At 36.0% G+C, this 19,850-nt stretch overlaps 1 long non-coding RNA gene across 3 annotated transcripts in view; it reads left to right on the forward strand.

The window, feature by feature from the left end:
- LOC122230242 overlaps positions 1-19,850 on the forward strand; it is a 47,882-nt gene that overhangs the window by 21,784 nt on the left and 6,248 nt on the right. For 2 of the 3 annotated variants that reach the window (XR_006207349.1, XR_006207350.1), the window contains exons 2-4: positions 6,174-6,320; positions 6,841-7,020; positions 8,885-8,977. This is a non-coding gene — a long non-coding RNA (uncharacterized LOC122230242). The remainder of the gene's footprint in view (positions 1-6,173; positions 6,321-6,840; positions 7,021-8,884; positions 8,978-19,850) is intronic. The other variant, XR_006207351.1, reaches the window with a different exon arrangement.

Below are 19,850 nucleotides of genomic sequence, written 5' to 3' on the forward strand. Positions count from 1 at the left end.
ATTTAGTACAATCTCAATTTCTCTCTCAGGATAACCATTTTTTTCTACTTTCTCAAAGAAATGACTGATATTAAAATTTAACTCAATTTACATTACTTAAACAAGCATTTCATACCCCGCTTGCAGATTTAAATGATCTTCCATTTCTCTAAGGACAAGGAGTAAGAGATTACTTAACTTTGTGTAATTAAAAGTCTATCTTTTTGTCATTTTAAGTCACATAGTCTTAGAACACAAAGAGAATCAACTTCATGACAAGGGATGGCATTTGGGTTTTGATGGGTTGGAAATAGAAAACATGACTCCAGAATGTGTTGACTGGAGGAAAAGGACTTAGAGGCTTTATTCTGTTTTGTTGATTCAAGGAACTATACTTGGTTTAGAGTGATTTGGGGTTTCATGTGCCTGAAGTAATAAAGCAGAGAGTCAGGTTGGTAGCTGGCCACAGAAAAGGAAAGGCACTACATAGGAACCTACATCACTTGCATTGTGTGACAGGTGGCCACTCCCAACTCCCTCTTCATTTGTACACCCAGAGTGCAGGGCCGGGCCTGGTAGGTCTGGAGGCATACCAGCAACTGAGCCAGAACGGATCAGGAAGTCAGCCTGTGCCAGTCAGTATATGACATTCCCTGAACCACAGAGACCAGGTTTAGAATATGCATATGACTCAGTCTGGATCAAGATACCAGCTATGAGGGTTTCCTAAAGAGGGAATGAAGTTTTCTCACTCTCAAAAGAAAAGTACTGGAAGATACTCTCTCTTTTGCTGTCAGGTCCTGAGGATGTCCAAACAGGATCGCTTCAACCAGTTTGCCACCAGTTGGGAACACTATTGCCAAAGGACAGAATCCATATAGAGAAGAGCAAAACCAAAGGGGTTAGAGAGAAATAGGTGGAGACACTGGCTGAAAGTTGCCCCAAATCTCTTCCTGTTTCTGGGCTTCCATGTACAGGAGCCAATGAGCACAGTTGTACTTAAAATACAAAACAACTTGTGTGTTGTGATATATATGTACATATAAGCCAACATAAAATAAATTATTTACATATATGTACTTATATTGAAGCTGCTGATTAAGTTAAATATGTTATAAATATAACTCACAATATCATTCTAATAACTCATAAAATCGTTCTAATAACTTCCAAATTGCTTGATTTTTAGAAATCGGATCCCTAATATGGCTGCCTTTGGCTAAATGATGGCTCTATTTGAGTCATAATTTGACTTAAGAAACTTTATCAGACTTCCCCATAAATTTTTCATTACTATGTGACATAGTCCAAATAGGGAAGTGTTATTCATTATATTGAATCCTCTCTGTCTCTGCTAAATTAACAAAAGTTATATGCAAAATATTTCTAGCTTATAATACTTTGTGATTTTTATATATTAACTTTGTCTATTACTAATTCATGAAAACTATTTAAATATAACATTTACTGAATCTAATGTTACTGATGTTTATTAATCATTAATCCATAAACAAACTTAGTATTATTTGAAAAAGAGCTAAGACTCGATAAATTGAAAGTACTCAGAAGTGTATGTAATATTTTTTTTTAATTTTTTAATGTTTATTTATTTTTGAGAGAGAGACAGACAGAGAGACAGAGTGTGGTGGGGGAGGGGCAGAGAGAGAGGAAGACACAGAATCTGAAGCAGGCTCCAGGCTCCAAACTGTCAATACAGAGCCCAATGCAGGGCCCAAAATCATGAACCATGAGATCATGACCTGAACCAAAGTCAGACCCTCAACTGACTGAGCCACACAGTGCCCCAAGAAGTGTATTTAATATTTTGCATGTGATATCAATTTTATATGATTTATCAGTGAATATAATAGCTTTTTCATTGGAATTACTTTGCTTCAAATGCTATAATATGTGCCTTTATCTCTATATCTTGTTCTTTTTCCCAATTTTATTTAGTTTTATAGATTTAATAATTTTTAAAAATTATTTTAGAGAGAGAACGCACAAGTGGGAAGAGGGGAAGAGGGAGAGAAAGAATCTCAGTGCAGAGCCCGATGTGGGGCTCTATCCCACCACCCTGGGATTATGACCTGGGCAGAAATCAAGAGTTTGAGGTTCAACCGACTGAGCCACCCAGGTGCCCTGATAGACTTAATCATTTTTATCATGCATTCAATTACTCTGCCAGCTTTAATAAACCAAATTTTAATATAAAGCTAAACAAAATAGTGAAAGCTATAAGACTATTGTAATTCAAACCTGAATCTCTAAAAAATTAAGTCCATTTTCCAAGTTTTTAATTATTCCTATTTCAAGTTTTCTGGTAGTGAATAAACAACACTTAAATTTTCCAAGCCACATTTGTTCTAGTGATACCAGCTGCCCATAGAAATGCAAATACTTTCAATTTTCATTATGTGAATTCCTAGTAAGTCACTCAATTCTAATGTTCATCTAACATATGATAAGTATAAACCTCAGCAAGAAAGAAATTTAATGATTTGTGTTATTTACATCTTCTAGCGCCTTATCCAGAAATAATTAAATGTGATAATGTAGTGCCAAGTTGAAACATCCAGAAACTTTTATCAAAATCTGTCTTAAATTCCACACTCTCTCTTTCGTATTATATTATACAACTACGGAAAAATGTATCATAAGATTTTCATGCAGATATTCCTCATTTAATTTTTTTGATGACCAACAAAAAAGCTGATGGATTATTTTAGAGAATATTCCTTCTAGTTTCATGATTAATGAAAATTATAAAATTGTCCTCAGCCTTGAATTTTATGTTTAAGTTAATTATCAATCCCTTTTTTGTAAAACAATTGAAAAATTATCCAGGAAAATAAAAATTCTACTACCTTATGTAGATTTTTCCAAAAAAGTGACAAAGTTCCAAAAATGTTTCTAGAAATGATTATATCTTTCCCTAAATGCAGAGCCATAAATCTAGGTTATGAGAATATATATAATATATATGTATATATATATTATATATATTAGTATTATTTTATGAAATAATGCTAATTAGTATTTTATATCTAGAAATGCTTGAATATTTCTAATATAAATTAAAGTTCTGATGATTGTTTCTAATTTTTTTTTGCTTCATTGATATTCTTTCAAAAAATATTTTTGGAAGTTCATATTAGTTCAAATCACTTATTATATAATAGTGATTGATGTGATATTATGTAAACTGTACTGATGACTGATTGATCATTTTCCCTCGATGATGCTTGCAAATTTTCTTTATTTGAACCATGAGCTTTAATGGAACGTGGTTAACATTCTGATGAAATACATGCGCTTAGCCCTTTCAACTTTATTGACAGAAAATTTAGCATTTTTTCAATACTAAAGCAATGAAAAGCTACTTATAAATTTTGTTAATATAATCAAGTTGTTTTTCATTCAAGAAATACAAATGATTTATTTTGTATTAATTCTTGCATGCTATCAAAATGCGTTCCAGACATTTCCGATTTTTGTCCAGCATCAGAAGATAGCCCAGGAAGCAGTTTGTTATTTTATTTCATAAAATCTTTGTGCTCCCACAGATTCTAAAGATTCATATTGGTAACACAGGCCTCTGCTGCTATACAAACTCTCACTATCCCAATAGATTCCTATAGTAAGAGATACATGTATTTCACCGCAATAATGCTTAATTAAAGAGCAATGACAAAATGCTGATTCTTCTAAAACGCAGAACACGTTTTAGATAATGCATATACTATGACACAGATACACACAGTAGGTACAACTGGAAATGTTTTGGAGAGGACTAGTTTATCAATAGATACTGTGACATCAATAGATACTATGACATATCCTATAGCAACTAAGTTAATGAATTTATTATAGTTTGATTTTATCAACGGACTCACTAATTTACCACTTTCTGTATCTGTGTATTTTTTTCCATGTAACTTTGTAATGCCACCCTACCCTGCCTCTGGGCTCCAAGTGATTTGCTTGGGCCAATGTGGTATTAGTAAGTGTGATGCAAATAGAGACTTGAAAGCATGTGTGTGGCTATCTTGCTCCTCTGTCTTTACCATGAGAACATACCTGAGCTGACCTTCTGGAAGATGACACCTGTGTGGAACAGAGCTGAGTCACTCTATCCAGGCGAGGGCCATCATGAGAGATAGGAGGAAGGCCAGGCAAGATCAGAAAGACTCCTAGCTGACATGGAGCTGACAGCAGCTATCTGAACAAATCCAGCAGAGATCATCTGAGCTCAGATGAAATCATCTGAATCCTGCAAAAATCATAAGTTAAAATTTTTTATTGTTGTATGCTACTAAGATAGCAGATGGCCATAGAAAGCAGGTATAAGTTTTATCTACAAATTTCTTTTTATTAATTAATTTTACTACTTATAGCCATTACTATTATGGTCTTTAGCAATCACGGAGAAAGCATTTTGAGTCTTAAAAAACGAGTATAGCTATTCTAGAATGAATTGGCTAAACATCAGCCCAACTAATGAGTCTTAGAATGTAGTGCTGCTTGAATGGGTTTTCTGTAATCTACAGCCAAAAACAACGTGAGTGATGCTATCTGTGCTTTCATTATGGGAACAACGAGAAAGCATTGAGTGATGGCAACACTTCAGTCTCACCAGTAAAATGGCCAATACTTTGCCTACATTTTCCACACATCTACTTGGTCTGGAAGCAAATTTTCTAATTTGAACATCAGTATCCTGCCTTCTTGCTTCCTATTGTAGGTCAAGATGATCGCATGACTTCTAACAACCTAGAACACGCATAATCACTGAGATCAACATCCAATGAAGTCATATGAGGCCAGTAGAAACTTCAATACAACCAACTTACCTTTCATAAATTTGATAATTACAGAACTAAAAATATTGGAAAGAGACAATTATACCTTAAAAGACTTTCAAAAGCTATTTTCTGGCAAATGAAATCAACATCTGTGCTGCATCTTTACACCTTTTGAGAGCAAATAAACCTGACAAATATTATCTAAATTCTAGAAAAAGAATCTGAGAAAAAGTTTACTCTGACACACGATTTGTTTCAATAAAATGACATCTAAAAAAGTAATGATATCATCAGAGTGAGGGGGGAAAAGCTTTTAAAATGCTGCACCTAAAAATTAAAACAAAACACCAGTTATCTTTTATCAAGTCAGAGAATATTTACAGTAGTGATAACCTCAGCTGGAGAGGGTAGCAAATTGTTAACAATGGTTTGGAGAACAACTTATCAATGTGAATCACAAGGCTTAAAAACGTTCATTCTTTCTGGCCAAATAGATTGTAGACGTGAGTTTTGCTGTAAAATAGCACCTCAAGACTTCCTTATGTAAAGGGACAGCCATTTATTATTGTCGTTGGGTAGTGGTGGTCATTCTGGACTCATTCATACGTCTGCTTCAGCTACCATGCAGGGAGGCAGCCCTGCTTTGGCAGCTGACTGACATTTGGTTGGAGCAACGGGGGTAAATGGGCTCTGTGCCTCTCACTGGTCAGCAGCGGGTGTGATAGCATCTAGGATTCGAAGAATGAACAGAAGCTATAAGGCTTCTGGAGGCTTAGGCTTGGAAGTGGCACGATTGTCACTTCTGCTATATTTTATTGGTCAAAACAAGCCACGAGTTCTGAAACAAGTAGTAGGGGAACAGATGTTCTCTCTTGATGAGTGAAGCTGAAAAAATGACATCACAAAGGGGCACGGGTGCACGAGGTGTGGAGACCCACATCCAATTCTGTAAATTACTATCTATATTTTGACAATATTTTCTGTGGAATTATCCTAAATATGAAGGCTGGCAGTGCCCAATGCACAAAGATAATTATACAGTAAAACTGGGGGAAATGACATTTCCAATTCTTTGCAAAAATGATCACAGAAGTTATGAAAAGTTTACCTGCAGATAATGTTAAAAATATGAAAAAGAAATACTTGTGTTATATAGTTGAAAAACAAAATAGAAATGCATCAGTGTAATGAGATTACAGTTAAATCAAACAGCTTGAAAGGAAATATATCAAAATGTACATAGTAAAAGTGTTTGAGGAAGAAGACTATGGGTTTTTTCAACTGGCTTATTTTCCGAAGTTATATTTCTCTCTAGTGAATATGTTTAGCCTCCAGGATGTCGGACATAAAGTGATTAAATGATACAATCTCCTCATCTTATTCTCTTAGAAGACATTTTAAAGATGATACATGGAAGGTAACATCACACTTCAGAGTCGGGAGAGATGTCTTTTCTTTCTTTCCAAGTAGGAAGTGACCAAGACCACCTGGAACACCAAACCTACCATGATACTAGAGCAACCAAAGAGAACACAGGTATAGACACAGTGCACTATGGGGAGAAAGGCAGAGTACTTCAGTAGAGAAGTCCACAATTTCCATTTCACACACAAGCAAAACCTCATAGATGTTAGCTGGGCGAGACTGGCTACATCAAGCTCTACTTCGAGGAAGTACGTTAGCAAAGATTACGAAAATTCTGTCATCAGTAACGGGCGTCTTGAAGCCAAAGCACTTATTCAGCCCAGATCAAATTACACAAATCAGTAGTAGAGAAAAGATCAGAAGGACAGAAAAGTAAGGCTTTAGCTATTCCAGTTAGGAGTTATAAAGGTATGTAGTGAGAGTGATATAAAAATTACATATGCTTAATAGCTTCTCAAATACAATTATATATAAATAGCATATAGAGCCCATAATCACAGTCATAGTCAACAAAGTAGGAACTTTTGAAGACGTAAAAAGTGGGGAATAGTAGAGTTGCAGCTTTGCTGTTCTGTGCCCATTACAATGCATAGTTGGACCCTGAGCAACTGTTTTGTTTTTTCTTCCCTAGTCTACCTGTTCTGAGCATGTTTAGGATGATGGAGAAAATGATCTTCTGAGATCCCTTCTACTGTTAAACTTCTATGATTTGAAGACTGAGGATTGAATATTGGTTTATTAAGCACTGGGTCCTATTGGGACAGCTCAGTCATTCCTTGACTTTTTTAAATTAAGTTTAGGATATGGAAAGGTAAGCACCTCTTCCTACAGAACTATGCCTCATTCTGAAAAGAGTTGTCTTGTGCTTTTAGGTTGTTCTAGAAACAGTTGACTACAAACATTAGGCTGTAGACTATGGTGAAATAATCATGTTATCTTTGTGGCCAGTCCTCCATCTTGGTTTCCCCGTTAGTCCCTGGTCCAGAAACCAACAGCTCCTATTTCTCAGCTGGACATGTATTTTTTATACATAGCATTGATCTTGATGCCCTGCAATGCCAGACAACTATAGTTGTTGTGACAAACTAATCTGTGCTAACCCATGGCCTGTCCAACAGTGTGACTTAAGTCAAGAACGTTAGCATCAGACTGATGTTTGTGGCAATTTGTTATGACAGTGATAGAAACTAACACACATAATACAAAACCATAATGTGGTTCTCTATTTCTACCTACACTTTTCTCTTTAAAATGGACTTGACCAAATTTTTAAATAGCATAGAGTAATAGATTCCCCTGTGGCACTGTATTAGAAAAGTTGTTTGTATTTTATTGCCCTGAATGTATTTTATTTATGGGAAAAACCACTTAAGGAGGAGTGACAGGAAAATAATAAAAGTCTTTAGAATTCAGAGATACACACAACAAACTAAAAATCTTCAGAGGAAATAAAAATAACTAAGAGCAACCAGACTTAAAATATACATTGTGATGGACAAAGGAGATATATAAAATGAAAAAAATAAAACAAGCAAACAAGAGAAAGAACACTGTTTCCATTTCTACTTGATGTTTTGATTATATCCAGTCTTACAATGATTCATGTTTTATCAGATAGACCTTTAGAGACAGACATATTTTATGAGATAGATGGAGCATCTTCAGCTGTTGAACTTTTTTTTAAGGTTTTTACATAGTTAAATTGATAAATTATACTATTTCTAAATGAAAATCTGGCCAATTCATTTTTATGCCAGCTGAAATAAACAAGATTGAAATATTGACCTTTTCTCACTATAGCGATTTTAGCAATTGTTTTATGTTCCAAGGAGGAATTTTTTTGTTTGCTATGAAATGTTTACTTTAGAAGAACACTAATCATCTCAAGTTTATCAATTATGTAAAGAACAAGATAAGGAATGAGAAAAAGCATCTGAAAATTAATTTCATAACTTTTCATAATCACTTCATCCAGCTAGCTATAGAGGACTTATGTGACAGAAAAGAAAAATCATATTTTGATGATAGAAAAGAAATAGAACAAAGGCATTTGCAAATAGTTTAAATTCTATTTCTGACCTTTCCCACAAAATACATAATTCAAATCCCTACACACTTAAGACTGCAACGATTTTTCTAATCCAACACATTTTTTTCTAGATTCTGCTTGCAGACCATATCTTAAGTCAGTAAATTAGATTCTCAAATAGGCTCTGAAGTCAGTAGAGGCAAAACTGAAATGCTAGATTACATTTAGTCTTTTAAACATATGGTGCCTTCTTTCTTTTAATAAAAAAAAAAACCTTAAAAATATCAATTCTTAGATAATATGACCACAGTAAATTATCAAAATATCATATGATTCAAGTTACCCAGTTTATACCTCCTATCTATTTCATAGATCACAGCACAAGTAAATTTTCTTTGTCATTTAATCAATTCAAAACGAAAAGTATATTTTGCCCCGTCTATTGGTAAGCCAGATATGATGGCAATCTTTCATTTAAAAAACTCCCATGTGTTTTAACAGTTGAACATAGTTCATAGCGAATTAATATAATACTGTTAAAGTGGAAATTTTAATTGGCAGTCTTCATTAGAATGGTGAAAAGTTGTATCTCATTTAATCCTCTACACAAACCAGATCTTCTTTTATGTGTTTATATCATGCACAGATGCTGGAAAGAATATGTGAAAAAGGAGGATAAGAACAAAAGTGAGAAGAGGGGTCTGACCACTGAAAATCTTTGATGCCATACAAAATGAATGTGAGTTTAATTCTGAAGGCATTGTGAAGCCACCGAAAGATTTTAAGTAGAGGTATAGCATGACATATTTATATTCTAGTAAACACATTCTGGAAGCAATAACATGATAGAAGAGAGAAAATGATCCTCAAATCAGGGAAAAGAGTTATGCGAGATATGAGGAAGTTCTCTACTATGATAATAGTAAAGAGACTTGACAAATGATTACTGATTCAGGCCGGGAGCTAAAACAGAGAAGTAGAGAATTACCCACTCTTTCTCCTTGGGTGGCTAGTTGGAAATGCTCACTGACATAAGAAATACTAAAATCAGAAGTCAGAAGTAGTGTCAGGGGCAAGGGGTGGAGACAAAGAGTTTGATCTGGGAAGGCAAGATTGCATATGCCTGTAAGTAGCCAGCAGGAAACATCCTATAAGTTGGCACTTAGTAAACAGGTTGAGGATGAAAACATAGATTTCATGATTACAGCTGATTGTTGATCCCATGAGAAAGAATGATGTTGGTTAGGATGTTTGTATAATTAAGAACATGTCCAGAAACAACAGCCTGGATGATACAAATACTTGAGGAGTGGGCACAAAAAGAGAATCCAATGGAGGAATCAGAGAAGAAATAGTTCACTAAGGAAGAAGGAATGATCAAGAAGAGTGGTCAACTCTGTCAAATACAAAGAGGTCAGATATGATAAGGACTTAACAGAATTCATTAATTTCATTCTTCATGTTTTAAAGAAGTCTTCTGAGATATTAAGTATCTTGCCAACTCTTCAGGCACAAATATTTTTATTCCTGTTTCAAAGAATAGTAGACAACATTTTAGCCCAATGTGAAGTCAATTTTGATGAACCATTATGCTCTTTGTTCCAGCTCTGTATTCCAGCTTTCTGAAAATCTTTAGTAGAAACAGAGATCCTGGACATCCTTTTTAGTATGTATACACAAAATATAAACAAATACAAATAAATATATCTGTTCGTATATAAACAAGATATCCACCTTCCACTCACTAGGTATTCACAGACTAATATTCACAGACATATGCATTATGGTCTTGTTTTCCTAATAAGAGATGCTGACCCAAGTGCCAGTGATGAGTGAAAGCTAGAGGACAACAATGGTGAAACACTCCATGGGCCTACATAGCTCTTGAAGGAAACGAAAGTGATCAGTCTAATATTTGGAATTAGAACCAAGAAACCCAGCAGTAGGGGGCAGTAAAAGAGGATGTAGAGAAGGTCACCAAGGCAATGCTAGTCAAAGGAGAGAGGAACAGAAATGCCAAGCAGAAAAATCACGGAGCCCAGATTTAACAGCCCAGGCTGGCTGAAGGAGCCAGCATGCCTGTTCTATTCCTGAGAAGATTCCATTTGCAGGCTGTAAGGACTCATAAGAATCTCCCTTGTACTTTTAGGTAGCTTGAATGAATCTTTTCCCTGCAACTAATCTATCTAGATAGACAAAAACTATCATGAAAGTTGACAGGCAGGGAAGAGAATTTTCAGCTCTGGCAAGATAAATAAATGCACAAAGGAACAAAAAGAATAGAGCAAAGCTGTTTGGAGAAGGTAATATTTGAACTAAGCCTTAAATATGTTGGTCTGTCTGGCAAGTTGCTTTTCCAGTATGTCTTTCAGATGGGACAGTTTGAGAGTCTTGAGATCAGGCCCATGATCTCCAATGAAGAGTCTATTGCATTTATGAACTCGATAAATATTTCCACATTGCATAAAGAATAGGGAAACATGAGAAATTGTCACAAAAAAGTTCACTTTAGTACAGCTAAATATAAAAATAGGTGGTTTGGTTATAAAGACAATTTGAGAAACCACGAACAAAGATGTCTCTCCCTATTCCTTCAGTCCTGGAATTAATAGACCATTTTCACATGAGAAATGCCCCAATATCTATCTGAATGTTGTAACCAACAGTTTATTCTACTGAAGACAAAAAAGAATAAAAATGGTCCCCAAACCTTTTTTTAAAATGTTTATTTATTTTTTGAGAGAGAGAAAGAGAGAGAGAGCAGGGAGGGGCAGAGAGAGAGGAAGAGAAAGAGTCCCAAGCAGGCTCCACGCTGTCAGTGCAGAGCCTGACAAGGGGCTCCATCTCATAAACCATGAGATCATGACCTGAGCCAAAATCAGGCATCAGACGCTTAAACCGAGTCACCCGAAGCCCCAAGTCCCCAAACCTTTTTATACATGTATTTTATGACTGTTGTATCTTCCACCTCAGATTTTAAAATAAACCAAACAAGTAAAAACACCCTTAGTCCCACCAAGCCAACCTAATGTTTGTTAAATTCCATGTTGCTTGTAAGCTTATATGCAACTACTACAAAGATTTCGAAAGCTAAGCAAAATAACCCTGTAAACAAGAGGACTTAGAATGGAAATCTTTAAAGTTCCTGATCACTAATAGGGTTACTATTGGGGGCAATCAGAATATCTCACAAAGGATTCTAAATATATTGTGTCACATTCAATAAGCAAAAGTATTTTATTCTTCCACATGATTCCTTAGCAAACAATCTCATCCCCAAATATCATGGCACAGGGGAGAAGTGGTGTTGGTTTAATTTAGATTTGATTTATGTGCTATATCATCAGGAACAGATAAACCTGCATAATAAACAGCATATGTTGGCCTTAACCAAGCATGTGGATTCTGTTATATGAAAAGCAAATGTTCAAGAAACAAAATTAATATTAATGTGTTTTGCAAAATCAAAGTCAGGAGCTACTTTTGGAGGAGCTGAATAATCACAGACCCTACTGTAGGCTAAATCCCACTTATTTCACATGTTAAAAGAGAGCTGGTGGTCTTCAGTACTGAAGCCCACGGGTCTAATAACCAAAACTAAGGTTTTTATTCTTCACGTAGAAAGTTGCTCCATGAGAAAAATAAGTTTTATAAAAACTGCAATTGCAGCCATTGACAACAAAAATGGCATTATGCAGACGATGACCACCACTGTTGCAAAATTCTTGCAGGCCATTGTCACAGTAACTCTGTGTTCCAGTTGCTCGACTTCATTTTGGAACGTTCAACTGCAAAAATCATAATGGGCAATAATAATAAGCCAGGAAAGAGATTCCCTTTAAGGACAAGGGACGGAGTAATCGTGTTCAATGTTACCCAAATCTTGGCTACTGGAGACACATTTGTGATCACTTAAAACTTCTACAAATTCAAAATGAATGTTTAGGGGCGCCTGGGTGGCTCAGTCGGTTAAGCGTCCGACTTCAGCTCAGGTCACGATCTCACGGTCCGTGAGTTCGAGCTCCGCGTCAGGCTCTGGCTGATGGCTCAGAGCCTGGAGCCTGCTTCCAATTCTGTGTCTCCCTCTCTCTCTGCCCCTCCCCCATTCATGCTCTGTCTCTGTCTGTCCCAAAAATAAATAAACGTTAAAAAAAAAATTAAAAAAAAAATGAATGTTTAAAAATTTTAATGTTGCTACCCCAAGAGGCTAGTTTTCCTGAAATCCCTTATTCTCATCTCATTTTTGATCTCTGGAATCACATTTATTCATATAGATCATATGCACTCTTTTCCATATCCAGTGCTTCTCTTCTTGGGTATTTCTGTATCTCACTCTGTCCACTATGACAAACAACAGTTGTCAAGGCTCCATTATCTCCACAGATGGTACATGGAAGTGGTGTGTTTTGTTTTGTTTTGTTTTGTTACTTTTTATAAAGCAACTCCTCCTACAGTGGGCTGACAGCCAACCTGATTAGAACCAAGTGTTCCATTGTTGATATTTCTCCAAAATAGTCAGAAATAAATTTGTCCCCTTAATATTAATGTGTACTCATATCCTAAAAAAATAAAAAATCAGAGTGTAGCGCCTTGGAGTTCCATCATTTTATCTGACAGAGAAAATTTCAAACATATCCTGTGGCTTTCCTGGTTATTAAACCACCCAAATAAATCCCCTATCTCTGTGATTCAAAGTTTGTATCTCTGACCTCACGTAAGCATGAAGAGTAGAAGAGAAGCAAGCTGAGAAACTCCTGAAAGCCTCCCATGTTTAGTTATTTACAAAAGTAAAAAAAGAGGACACTAGCTTAAAAGGCATTTGTTTGTAATAATTTCATAATACCAAACAACTCTTTTAAGATGTGGTTTGCTCAAGATTTAAAAACTCTGAAACACTGTCTGCTGTTGAGGTCCTATGTCAAAACTCCAGGTATTGATGATGTCATTCATTTCTTAAAATAACCTATTATTTCTCAAATATAAAAAAATATGCATTCTACAGAGTAATTCATAGGAATAAAGCATGAATGAAAGATAGCCTGTGATCCTTTACCCAGATAGAGCCATTGTTAATGTTTTCATTTATACAGTTTTATAATATGTATTTGTGCATGAGTGTGTGCATGTGTGTGTTACAAAAACAGGATCATACAGTTGCATAAACAGCATTTTGTACTCATCAACGAATGTATTACGGGACTCTCTTGCCTCTACTAAATGTATGTGTATGTCACTTTTATTATTTTTTTAATTTTTTAAAATGTTTATTTCTGAGAAACAGAGAGAAACAGAGTATGAGTGGGGGAGGGGCAGAGAGAGAGGGAGACACAGAATCTGAAGCAGACTGCATGTTCCAAGCTGTCAGCACAGAGCCTGACATGGGGCTCGAACCCACGAACTATGAGATCATGACCTGAGCTGAAGTTGGAGGCTTAACCGACTGAGCCACCCAGGCGCCCTTGTATATATCACTTTTAAAAACTACACTACTCCATGATATACCTATTGTATAATTTTTAAATTGGCAATTAGGATGTTTCAATTTTTCCCTGTTGAAGACAAAGTTGTGCTGATGGTAGTCAAAAATACAGCTTGGTACACAAATCTCATTACTTCTTTAGCATACATTTTAAAAAATAATCTTTTTTTACTTTTAAGTTCATTTATTTATTGTAGAGAGAGAGAGAGAGACAAAGCAAGTGAGTGGGGGAGGGGAAGACAGAGAAAGAGAGAGAGAATCCCAAGCAGTCTCTGCACTGTCAGCATGAAGCCCGAAGTGGGGCTCAAACTCACCAACCAGGAGATGATGACTTGAGCCGAAACCAATAGATGCTTAACCAACTGAGCCACACAGGCGCCCCAGCATACATTTTTAGAAGTGAAATTGCTGAGTCAAAGAATAAGCACATTTAAAAAATCTGAACCATGTTGTCCAACTGTCTTCAACCAACAAAAGATGGTTCTGCCCGCTTGTCCTGTCTCCTACTCATTTTTCATTGAGAAAACAAGCCATTCATTGCATGCTTCCTATGTCCTGGGGTGTGTACTCCATACAAGATAAGGAGACATGGAAGGACTAAATACGTTTCCAGCCAACTCCTCCCAGAGCTCATGGTTTAGTAATAGGATACACAGGTAATTTCAATACAGTGTTATAAATGACAAAGTTGTAGCAATGTGTACACAGTTGATTGAGGAAGATGAATAATATTCCCTAAACATTCACTGAACATGCTCTAAAATGTGTTACCTCATTTTCTACCACAAACATCATAAGACATGGGCCTTTATTATCTTCATTCTACATAGGAAAAATCTAAAACCCAGAGAATTTAAATAACTTTCACTGGCATGGCTGCTCTAGTCTCAGTTCTGCAACTCTCCAGCATTGTGATCCTGGACAAGTTAACTTCTCTAAACCTCAGTTCCTTCATGGGTAACTTGAGGATAACACAAACTTCCAGATTTATAGCAAGGACTGAATTAAATGTGAATTCTTACAAAGCATTTAGCTTAGTGCTTAATATACAGTAAGTACTCAATAAATGCTAGTTCCGTAACGCCTCCACTGACTTTACTAACATCCCTGTCACAAACAGGGAAGAAAGACTACTCTGCTCATGATCTATTTCATAATCAGAAATATTTTTTCAATGTTCAACCTAAATACTCTCAATGGCCTTCAGTGACATGCAGTGATATGAACTTCTCTTTCTTATATAATGGAAATATTTGTTTTCTTCCCATTCATTATTTACTGATTCTTAAGTTATTTCTATGAAAATTCCACTGTGTCTTAAAGATGTACCACAGCCCTGCACTTGGTTTTGAGCATCTGAAGAAGTTACTATAAATCGAGTTCCTAGAGCAATTTAAAACATATATTTTAAAATATTGTATGACAATTAGCTCATGTCATTATCCAAAGGCAAGAAGGACAGACTTCAGGAGAGTTAAGTAAGTTACAGATGTAGAGTTTTAAGGTAAAAAAAAAACCCAAACATCTATTAGGTATTTCAATTTTAACATTTCTCATTTATGTAAGTACATAAAAATTCATAAGTGACATATTCTGAACCACTCGAGTAATCTATTAAAACAGATCCTTTTTTTCATGAATTGTTCTAGAAATTGCCTGCACTGCAAGGCATTGCTGGCATTTGGTTCTCTTGTTTTAATTTTGACAGTGTTTCTAAATAAAAATAAACACGTTACTTTTGCTTATTTTTTTGTTAAACAGAAAGATTTGGTTGAGAGAGAAGTTTTAAGTTGTATGAATGCCTATAATATTCAAATTTATTAGCTAACAGGCTCTATTTTGTTTTAGAGCATGGATAAAATAGCTCTCAAAGTGAAACTACCTCGAGCTTTTTAAAAATATAGAGATGTTCCTCATGAAATATGTACAAATACAGGGAAGCAATCTGACTAAAAATGCTCAACTTAGCAGCAGCGATGAATCTAAGAAAGGTTCATGCCAATATCTTGAAAATTTACTACTTTCGGCATCTGCCTACTTTAACCCTTAACTCTTTGTCACTTACCTAAAGTTAACTCAGTGGGGTGTTTCTTTAGTAGGCTCTTTAATTGTCCTTATCATTTTTGAAACATTATTTAATTTTAAGATTTGGGGTAAAAAGTTTTGGTGGAATATTTTTCCCAGAGTAAATATAATTTTGCTTTTGTTTTCAATAATTTAAAGACTGTGGATCACTTATCCTTATTTATCACAACAGCAAAGACATACATTTAAATCATCTCAACAGAGTATTCTCCTTAATGTAATATTATTACATTGGGAATTTGTGGAATCCCTTCCTACCTCACTAGAAAATATGATACAAATGACTTGCAATTAACGTAATTCATGGAATAAAAGGTAATGTTTTTGATCTGTTACCATAATCATTATTAGCATGAATATTGGGTTTTTAAAACCTTTTATAGATTCAGATCGCAAAACAGCAATACAAACCTACTCCTAAATGAATAATATTCCCTTTCCTTTTTCTCATGTGAAGTACACTTTAGAGAGCCTCTCTGACCAGAAGAGAACCACATTACCCAATTGTAGTAAACATTCTTTTCTTAGAAAGAAACATCAACCTTGCAAATATAGTATCAGTGAATTCACTATTACTTGGAGCTTGAAGGCCACCAAGCTCTGACTCAATAGGGGGAAAAAGATTTATTTTCTCTAAGTGTCATACATTCCTTCATTGACTTCAAAGTCAGACCCATTTCCAGTTCTCTAAGACGTAAACTGCAGTACTTACGTCAAGTGGATTTTCTAGTGGGTTATTTATTTCCATCTGTCTTATATTTGTGGGCAGGTTGAATAGATCTGAGTCTGCTGGAGAGAGAGATGAAAGATAGACTTTAAAGCAAGAGCTGAGTTTAAGCAAGAAAATAAGGTTCAACAATAGCGGATTAAACTTGAAACCTTGGGGAAATTCTTATTCAGGCAATTTTATGTGCAACTTTTAACTTGCAAATAGGGAATTTTGACAATCTCTACATTGTTCCATATAATGTAGTGAGAAATGATGATTTATGTAAACGAAAGTGATAGGTTGTGTATTTCCTAGGAAGCACATTCAAGTTTATTTTATCTGTTGAATTTGTTTCTCATTGTTCTTGTAAAACTGCTTCAGTTTCCTAAGTTCTCCTTCAGTGCACACCATCCACTCCTAACCTTCTCACTTCCTTTGGTCTGGAACTCCATTCTTTATTAAAAGTTCACACCAACAACTAAGCAGAAAAAATTAATGTTCTGGTGGAGTCACATGCTGGTTAGAGGTTCTTCACTCTTCATTGCACATTAAACCTGCATATAATTTATGTTGGTGTTAACCACAGATTTATGTCCTTTGCACTTTTTTTAATAAGTGAATGCTTTATCTCCCTAACGTAAACACTGTTGTTCATTCCGATTCTTATAAATTATTTGACGAATTACTCTGGTGTCTTTAGGTAAAAATAAATTAACTTAGAAAATGCGATCAGCCTAATTAAATCATGTGCTAGGTGACTTTCTATCTGTCCATAATTATAAATGAAAACCAACATCTTGTGCTAAAAAGAAAATACATACAGTATTAATTAGTCTTCTAAGGGTGGCTAAAATGTGAAAAAATGGAATGTATTCAGAATCAGGTAACTTACCTCCCATGACTTAGGAACAATTGTCGGGGGCATGGAATACAGGTTTAGGGGATCAGAATTTGCTGAACAGCAGCTTTTAGCTTTCTCCTAGCTTGAACCTATATTAAATAGTCTTTGTATTGGGCAGATTTACTTTCTTTTTTAAGTGATCTACACTAATGTTTACTGAAAATAACTCCAGGTGAGTTTTCCCACTATAAAACCCTTATAAAATTGATTGGAAAAAAAGAAAAAAGATCAACTCCAGATCTCAGTGGCTTAGCGCAACCAAAGTTCTCTTCTTGCACACATGTAAGTCTGACATGGGTTAACGGAGGTTTCTCCTCTGGGTGGGGTTTTAGGGACATGGGCTGATGGAGACCGTGTTAGCTTGTGATGCCGCCATCTTACACACGCTTCAGCATTTGCCATCGTAAGGGGACAAAGAGCTTAGAGAACTCAGCTACTCTTAAGAGAAGCGCCTCATTTCTGAGCATAGCTCATCGACGTTAACTTCGAGGGATGTTAGGATGTTATCAAGCAAAGGGAAAATAATCAGTTATGGTAAAGACTGGTAATCATCATCACCTTCTATGCGCTAAATATTCAGTTCCCTCTTCTTCGCACACATAGCACATACTCAGTACCTCAACACGGAATGGCCTAAAGCCCATCCAGTCAGTGCCTGAATTTCAAAGTCCAGCACATCTAGATGAAGTTCAAGCTCCTATGTGACTTCTCCGAGTTTTGAGACCAATGAATTTAAAAGCCAAATTACCTACTCCTACACACACACACACACACACACACACACAGACACACACACTCAATCCACAAAGGTGTGACAGGGTCGGATAATTACAATAATATACTCACTTTTAGAAAGAAGACAAATGGGACATAATCAGCAGTTCATATAAATCCCGAGGTCCTGCTGAGCACACAGTAAAGGCTCCCTACCAGTATGTGACTCTAGTCTCCTTGTGACAAGTTCTTTTTTATTTCCATTCCCTTCTTTGACTGTATTTGAAAATTGGTCTCCTCAGGGCTGCACAGCTTCTTTGGCCCCCTTGCTCACATGAGGTTGTGTCCCCAAAGGCCATTGTCAGCTTCATACAAACGCATCGTTAGTCCAGGCTTGTGGTTTCTTTGGCAGTACATTTCTCTCAAATACTTAAGAGGCTTCCTCTCTATTTGTTTCTAGTCAGTTCCATGTGTCAGTAACCACACCCACACTTTAAAATACCTAGTTCTCACATCTCTAGCAGCTCTTTGTTTTCTCGACCCCTGTCTTTTTTCTACCAAGTTGGTGGCTACCTGAAGCTTATCTATAATAACAGGTGGAAAGACCCCACTTTTAAAACTCTCTACGTTGGGGCACCTGGGTGGCTCAGTTGGCTAAGCATCCGACTCTTGGTTTTGGCTCAGGTCATGATCTCACGGTTTGTGAGCTCAAGCCCCCTCATTGGTCTCCATGCTGACAATGCGGAACCTGCTTGAGATTCTCTCTCTTCCTCTCTCTGTCCCTCCCCGGCTCATTCTTTTGTCTCTCAAAAATAAATAAATAAACTTAAAAATTAAAAACAAAAATCTCTGCCTTAAGTACATTACTCAACTGAAATATTTTGTTGAATGGAAACTTCCTTTGTGTTCCATTTGGGTCTAGAAGCAGTTGGCTTTTCCAGTGCTGTATGAGTCCATATTTCTAGATCCCCTGTATTTGTTCTAATTTCTGCTTGTGAGTCAGCCAATTCTTCCCTGGATTCATCTTTATTTTTGTAGTCCCTTGCCGAGCACAGCCAATGGCAGTTAGCAGACATTGCTATAGTTCTTTTTTCGCCTCTTACCTAGGAGCTAACTTTACTTGAGCATATGCTCTGCTTTCCAAGTTCTGATGTACAATAGTTTCAGCAAATGTCTTAACACTATATGACACACATTTTCTTCTGTTTCCACCTGGGTCATTTTTCTCACTTTCTGTCATTGCCTATATAGTACACATCATGTATTGTGTTATACTAGAGCCCCATTTCTAATATGACTTTTTCTATTCATGAGAATGGTTGAGGTTACAGAGATATGACAAATTAGCCACAGAACCTGAGTGACTTATCATAACACAGGTCAATTTCTTGTTCATATAAATGTGCAAGTTATGAGGAAACTGTCCTCCATAAGTCATTCAGGGACCCGGGCTATTGGAGGCCACACTGTCTTTAGCTCTGCCATCTCAACCTTTGGCTCCCAATGTTGCCAGGTCAAGAGGAACTTATAATCACATTTAAATACCTCAGACTTGAAGTGACACATGTCACTTCCTCTCACAACTATAGTCCACAAATACCTGTCCTGCCCTAATGGCAAAGGAAACAGAAATCTTTACCTGAAGAAGGAACGGAAGAAGAGGAAAATTAAATTTTGTGGTCTCTAATTGTTTCTCTTTGTATTTTTAATGTTCAGATAAATGG

The sequence above is a fragment of the Panthera leo genome, chromosome C2 (genome assembly GCF_018350215.1).
Source record: "Panthera leo isolate Ple1 chromosome C2, P.leo_Ple1_pat1.1, whole genome shotgun sequence".
Lineage (NCBI taxonomy): Eukaryota > Metazoa > Chordata > Mammalia > Carnivora > Felidae > Panthera > Panthera leo.